Below are 7,673 nucleotides of genomic sequence, written 5' to 3' on the forward strand. Positions count from 1 at the left end.
ATTGAAACTTGAGGTACAGCAGAGCTCCACACCCTTAATCTATGGTGTGTAAAAACTCCACCGTTGAAAATACATAAGTGAAAGGTTCAGGCATGGCCGAATGGCCAGCCCCCCCCAAAACATGATCAATAGCCTCCTAAGATGAAGAATAAAACAAAACTAAGACCAATGATGTCTAATACAATAGTAAACTATCCTATTTATACTAGACTAGCTACTAGGGTTTACATGAGTAAGTAATTGATGTATAAATCCACTTCCGGGGCCCACTTGGTGCATGTTTGGGCTGAGCTTGATCTATCCACGAGCTGAGGCTTTTGTTGGAGTTGAACGCCAAGTTATAATGTGTTTTGGGCGTTCAACTCCGGGTCGTGACGTGTTTCTGGCGTTCTACTCCAGACAGCAACATGGAACTGGCGTTGAGAGCCAGTTTACGTCGTCAATTCCCAAATAAAGTGTGGACTATTATATATTGATGGAAAGCTCTAGATGTCTACTTTCCAACGCCGTTGAAAGCGCGCCATTTGGAGTTCTGTAGCTCCAAAAAATCCATTTCGAGTGCAGGGAGGTCAGATTCCAACACCATCAGCAGTCCTTTGTCAGCCTCCTATCAGAGTTTTGCTCAGGTCCCTCAATTTCAGCCAGAAATTACCTGAAACCACAGAAAAACACACAAACTCATAGTAAAGTCCAGAAATGTGAATTTAACATAAAAACTAATGAAAACATCCCTAAAAGTAGCTTGAACTTACTAAAAACTACCTAAAAATAATGCCAAAAAGCGTATAAATTATCCGCTCATCAGAATACCAGAATAAAAAAGAAGGGCGAAGCACACAGGAATAAAAATTTTGGTCTGAATGTAATGATGGTTGAATTTTTGATGTTATAGAATTTCACAAATGAATTCTCGTTGCAAGTATAGTTTCTAAACCAATCAATAATACTTTCATACAAAAAGTTGTTTGTCACTAAAACAAACCCCTAAAATTTATAAACCGAAGTATTGCACCTTGGGTCGTTCTCCCTAGGAATTGTAATGAAGTGTCTTGTTATTGGTTGTGAGTTATTTTGGGGTTTTTGAGATTTTAGACAAGAAATATAAATGGCAAAGAAAATAAACTAACAACTAACAAAGCTCTTGGCAAGATATGAGAACTAGACATCCTATCCTAGTTATCCTCCTCAATTGTGATAACAAATTGTCCATTACTCCCACTTAGTTAACCTCTAACCATGGAGGAAAGTCAAATGGATGAATCAATTTGATTCCTCAAGTCCTAATCATTTCCTAAAGGAAAGAATAGCTTTAGAGGAATTCAAATCAATTAGCAACTTCTAATTATCAATCAACAAAGGAATTAGATAACTCAAGAGTCACTAATTACTCAAACAAGGCCAAGAGGAGCAAAACCTACACTAAAACCCAACCAAGCATTTCATCAAACACTTGGAAGGCACAAAAGAAAAGCATAGTAAATTGACAACAAGAATAAAATCTAACAACAATTATTGAAAGGAATTAACAACAACAATTAAAAGAAACACATTTATTATGAATTACCTTGAATTGAATGGAAAGAAAATAGAAGAAACAAAAGTAGATCTACAACAAAACACAAGAACAACATAAAAGAGATTACAACAAAAGAATGGAAGAAGAATGAATGTAACAACAAAGAATTGAGAAGATAGAAGTAGAAGAAAAAAGAATAGAAGAAGATGAATGTAGCAACAAAGAATTGAAAGGTAGAAGTAGAAGAAAGCAAAGATTAAAACCTAGATCTAAGAACTACAACTAAACCTAATCCTAATTCTAGAGAGAAGTGAAAGCTTCTCTCTCTAGAAACTAACTCTAACTACTAAACTAAGCTAAACTAAACTAATGGTAACTAACACATGTGTTTCCCTCTTCACTCCTTGGGTTAAATAGAATAAAAAATGAGTTGGATTGGGCCCACAAGGCTTTAGAATTTGCTGGCCACGTTTTGCTTTAAGTGAACCAGGTGGCAGCAACGGCACGTGCGCGTACTATGCGCGTACGCATCACCATGCGCAGTTCAACTATAGCAAATCTTATATCATTTCGAAGCCCCGGATGTTAGCTTTCCAACTCAACTAGAACCGCATCATTTGGACCTCTGTAGCTCAAGTTATGGTCGTTTAAGTGCGAAAAGGTCGGCTTGACAGCTTTCCGGTTCTTTCATTTCTTCATGAGTTCTCCAACTTTTCATGCTTTCTTTCTTCATTCCCTTGATCCAATCTTTGCCTCCTAAACCTTAAATCACTTAACAAACATATCAAGGCATCTAATGGAATCAAGGTCAGTTAAATTTATTTATTTTAAGACCTAAAAAGCATGTTTTCACTCTTAAGCACAATTACGGGAGAAGTTATAAAACCATGCTATTTCATTGAATAAATGTGGGTAAAAGGTTATAAAATTCCCTAAATCAAGCACAAGATAAACCCTACTATGCGCGTGGGTGGCTTATTTTGAGAGTGACGCGTATGCGTCATGTGTGCGTGCGCGCAAGTGGTGTTTGTGCCAGAGGCACAACGTTGGCGCGGCGCAGGCACAACTCTCTGGAAAATGTATGGAAGGTGAAACTTCTCAGTCCACGTGTACGCACGCATGGCGCGTGCGCGTGGATGGTCCAATACGCTTGATGCACGCGTACGCGTGTATTGCGCGTACGCGTGGATCGTGCTCTGTTTTTCAAAATTTTTTTTCTATGTTTTTACACCAATCCAAGCGTTCTAATCCTCCAAACAGCTACCAAAACACCCTAAAACCTTATTTAACATGATAAAATACTAATTAAACTCAACAAACTAATCAAAACATGAAATTAAACTACTTTTACCAATATGTACAAAAGAGAAAATGAAAGGATTTTACCATGGTGGGGTGTCTCCCACCTAGGACCTTATTTATTGTCCTTAAGTTGGACATGTTGAGAAGCTTATTTGTCATGGTGGTTTGTGCTTGTACTCATCCTTGAATCTCCAAGGATCTTTGCTTCTCAATTGGTTGACAGAATTTCCAACCTTCTTCATCAAGCTTGGGCAAAGTTCAACCCAAGATATGAGTTCCCATAGTTGATTGCCACATAGTGAACCAGGGTCCCATATCTTGTCTTCACACCCATCCATAAGTTGAGTCTCATGATTTCTCCGTACGGGTGGTGGGCATGATTGTAGTTGGCATATAGAATTCTCTTTATTCCACCAATACTTCCTTCTAGACCCATACAAGGTGATTTTTGTTCCAACCTCATTCCTATACCTTAAAGTCTTGGCCTTTATGATTTTTATACCGAATTTCCAACCACTACACAACTCATTCTTACTTTTAATTCCACAAAGAGGTCTATGTTGCCCATCATTTTCAATTAAACCATATTAAAGTGAAAAATTAAAGCTTAGAGATAGAGATTTTGCCCACTTGAATTTTGTGTTGGATGGTGACTTGGGAAGTGAGACCTCCCCACACTTAGACAATTCAAGGTCTACTTCCTTGTGCTCTTCTTTGTGTATTTCCACCTCTTTGCGAGCTTCCTCAATTTCAACCTTTTTCCTTTTATCACATGGCTTGGTGTTGCCTTCAAGAACTTTGATTTCTTGCCTAATGGGAGGTGATTCAATTTTGGATAGGAATTCATTGATGAATAAATTCATTTCTTGATCAACCTCTTCATATTCTTCAATTTCGATATACACCATGCCATTTTCTTCTTTCTTGGGGGTTATGCACACTCTTCTATGGTTTCAACTTCATGTCTACTAGGAAGAGATTCAATTGTAGATAAAAATTCCTCCATGATTGAATCTATTTCTTGATTAACCTTCTCGTATTCTTCGATCTTGATATGCTCTGGAGGTTGTTGAGATTCACATGGTAGTTTCGCATCTCTTAAATTTTGGACCACTTCCTCCTTTGTTTCAATAACCGTAGGCTTCTCCAATTGCTCCATTAATACTACCGATTCTTCCTTTTTCACCGGATTATCCGATATCTCCTCGATGCTTTGCTCTTCCTTAGGCTTTCCACATGAGGTCATGAAAGTGGCTTGAGTATTCAAACATTGGTGGGCCAAAGTATGCACCACCTTGGTCAAATTGGTCACAAACTCAAGTGTATCCCGCTTCATGGCTTCTTGTCATTGGAGTAACAAAGTGAGAGGATCGTCTATTGGGGCTTGGGGTGAGTATGAAGGTTCATTATTTTGGAGAGAGGTTTCATGGTAAGGAGGTGGTTCCTCTTGGTAAATTTGTGGAGGTGGTGTGCATTGAGGTGGTTCTTGGTAGTAATCTTGATAGGGTTGTGGTGGTTCTAAAGGTTCTTGCTCATAATGATCATGAGGATATGGTACGGGTGATTAGTGATATGGTGGATATGGATCATAGGAGGGTGCTTGGTGTGGAGGGGCTTGTGAGTATGGTTGAGGTTCATGTTGAGGATAAGGTTCATAGGCATATGGTGGTGTTTGATTATCATAAAAGGAGTTACCATAGCTATTGAATTGACATGCATTAGGATGAGAGTTATACCTATAAGTGTCCGGAGGTTGTTGCAAATAGGAGTGATCAATTCCTTGAGGCTCCTCCCATCTTGGAGTGTTCCATCCACAATGAGCGTCATCACTGAAGTTCACATTTCCTACAACACAATTAGAACCAAACTCATAGCCAAAGTGAGAATTCATAGTGGAAAAACAAAATAAAACTAACAAAAACTAGAAAACAAGTAAAAGACAATCCTATCCACACTATTCACATATGTACAATAACCAATAACATAACACCATTGCAACTCCCCAGCAACGGCGCCATTTTGACGATTGAATTTTTGATGGTATAGAATTTCACAAATGAATTCTCGTTGCAAGTATAGTTTCTAAACCAATCAATAATCCTTTCTACAAAAGATTGTTTGTCACAATAAACCGAAGTATTCAAACCTCGGGTTGTTCTCCCTAGGAATTGTAATAAAGTGTCTTGTTATTGGTTATGAGATATTTTGGGGTTTTTAAGATTTTAGACAAGAAATACAAATGGAAAAGAAAATAAACATAAACTAACAACTAACAAAGCTCTTGGCAAGATATGAGAACTAGACATCCTATCCTAGTTATCCTCCTCAATTGTGATAACAAATTGTCCATTACTCCCACTTAGTTAACCTCTAACCATGGAGGAAAGTCAAATGGATGAATCAATTTGATTCCTCAAGTCCTAATCAATTTCTAAAGGAAAGACTAGCTTTAGAGGAATTCAAATCAATTATCAACTTCTAATTATCAATCAACAAAGGAATTAGATAACTCAAGAGTGACTAATTACTCAACCAAGGCCAAGAGGAGCAAAACCTACACTAAAACCCAACCAAGCATTTCATCAAACACTTGGAAGGCACAAAAGAAAAGCATAGTAAATTGACAACAAGAATGAAATCTAACAACAATTATTGAAAGGAATTAACAACAACAATTAAAAGAAACACATTTATTATGAATTACCTTGAATTGAATTGAAAGAGGAGAGAAGGAACAAGAGTAGATCTACAACAAAATATAGAAACAACATAAAGGAAATTACAACAAAAGAATAGAGGAAGATGAATGTAACAACAAGGAATTGAAAGGTAGAAGTAGAAGAAAGAATGAATGAAAATCTAGATCTAACAGCTAAACCTAATCCTAATTCTACAGAGAAGTGAGAGCTTCTCTCTCTAGAAACTAACTCTAACTACTAAACTAAACTAAACTAAACTAATGGTAACTATCACATGTGTTTCCCTCTTCACTCCTTGGGTTAAATAGCATCAGAAATGAGTTGGATTGGGCCCACAAGGCTTTAGAATTCGCTGGCCACATTTTGCTTTAAGTGAACCAGGTGGCAGCAACGGCGCGTGCGCGTACTATGCGTGTACGCGTCACCAAATGTTAGCTTTCCAACCCAACTGGAACCGCATCATTTGGACCTCTGTAGCTCAAGTTATGGTCGTTTAAGTGCGAAGAGGTCGGCTTGACAACTTTCCGGTTCTTTCATTTCTTCATGAGTTCTCCAACTTTTCATGCTTTCTTTCTTCATTCCCTTGATCCAATCTTTGCCTCCTAAACCTTAAATCACTTAACAAACATATCAAGGCATCTAATGGAATCAAGGTGAATTAAATTTATTTATTTTATGACCTAAAAAGCATGTTTTCACTCTTAAGCACAATTAAGGGAGAAGTTATAAAACCATGCTATTTCATTGAATAAATGTGGGTAAAAGGTTATAAAATTCCCTAAATCAAACACAAGATAAACCCTACAAATGGGGTTTATCATGTAACCATACAATTAAGCTCAAAACTCTCAGGCTGTGTGTTCTCAAGCTCATAAATCATATATCAGTCATGCATGTCATGCAAGTATAAATTAAGAGTTTCCATTATTCTCAATGTAAAATTTATTTGGGTGGCTTTAAAGTTTTAGTGTTTCTCCTTGATGAAATGTTGTTAACTAACTAACATGTAATGCTATATATACAAGGGGTGTGGATTATTTTGATTTTGTTAAAATCTCTAGCTTACTTCCTTTTTATTTTCAATCAAATCAATTATCATATGCTAAAAAGGGTAAACTATACTAATTAATCCACTTAATATATAACTAGTAAACTAAGATGCAAATTAAGCTAAAATATCCAAGATATATATACAGCTCAAAGTGCAGAATGCAAAAGTACAACATAAAGCAAAAGAGAGAAATGTGCAAAAATACAGAAAATGGAAAAAATAAGAAGAGAGTCTGTAGTGGTTCACCAAAAGATATGCCAGAGATGGCAACCTCCCCACACTTAAATAATAGCATCGTCCTCGATGCTCAGTCAAACTGGGTGTGAAGAAGTGACATCTCCAGAAGGATGGGCTGCTGGTGTCTCGATGGTAGGCTGAGGGTCTACAGTCTCAGTGAGGGTAGGAGGAGCGGTCTGCTGAAGCGGGGGCTCTTTCTGTAGAGGAACCTCCAGATCTACAGTCTGTAGCTGGTGGTGCTCTCCATGGTGTGGAATAGTATGCTCGGGACCTCCCTGCTCAGCCTGGGTAGGTGCCTCCTCCTCATGATCGCTCACCTCCTCCTCAGATGTGTCGGAGGGTGTGTCGGGCTTGGAGGGGATGTCGCCACCAGATCTGATCATCAGCTTGAGGTGCTCATAGCGTCGCTTGTGACGACGCTCAGACCTCTCAAAACGTCGCCTGTTGCGACGTTCAGACCTCTCAAACTGCTACTGGTGATGGCGCTCCATCTGATCTAGGCAGTCAAAGAGTCGGTGCACCAGACGGTAGACGGGCTCAGGAGCAGGTGGGGGTGCAGTGCGTGGTGCTGGGCCAGTGGAGGCAGAAGGAGCAGCTGAAGAAGTGGCTGCCTCAGGGGTGTCAGTGAAAAATATAGGTCGGTAGCCGAAAGCCAGAAACTTTCGACTGTGAGGAATGATCTTCCGGCAGTCCGCAGCGGGTGGCCTCTGATCAGCAACCTCCCAAGGTACCTCAGCTCGGCGACCCAACTGAGTAATCAGGTAAGGAAAGGAGAGGATGTTTCTAACATGGACCCTGGTCATGTAATGCTGGATGAAGCGGGGTAGATATAGGTTCTTACCCGTCATCACACACCAGATGAGGGTAA

Source organism: Arachis duranensis, chromosome 6 (assembly GCF_000817695.3).
Source record: "Arachis duranensis cultivar V14167 chromosome 6, aradu.V14167.gnm2.J7QH, whole genome shotgun sequence".
In the NCBI taxonomy this organism is placed as follows: Eukaryota; Viridiplantae; Streptophyta; class Magnoliopsida; order Fabales; family Fabaceae; genus Arachis; species Arachis duranensis.